Source organism: Pediculus humanus, genomic scaffold, assembly GCF_000006295.1.
Source record: "Pediculus humanus corporis 1103172107784 genomic scaffold, whole genome shotgun sequence".
NCBI classification, from domain to species: Eukaryota; Metazoa; Arthropoda; class Insecta; order Psocodea; family Pediculidae; genus Pediculus; species Pediculus humanus.
The window spans coordinates 67,419-67,740 of NW_002987379.1; positions in this window are offsets into that span (position 1 = coordinate 67,419).

Sequence of the window (322 nt, forward strand, 5' to 3'; positions counted from 1 at the left end):
AATAATAATAAAAGATTTAATTGGTAAATATTTTACGAGGGGAAAATTTTTTTGTTTTTTTGTTTTTCCGAATGAAATTATCGTGATCAAATATTTTTTATATAAAAAAAAAAAAATAGTCGGCTTATCCAACAATAAATAAAAAGTTGTGTTTCAAGTTTTAATGTTATTCATAGCATTAACTGAGAAAGTTAAAAAAAAAAGCAAAATGTCTGAACAAAAAAAAAAAAAAAACGAAAAAAAAGCGAAAGCGCACACGACGGCCCTCGCTCGCTTTTTCTTATAGTTTTTTTTTTTTTTTCTTTTTAACATTTTATTTCCC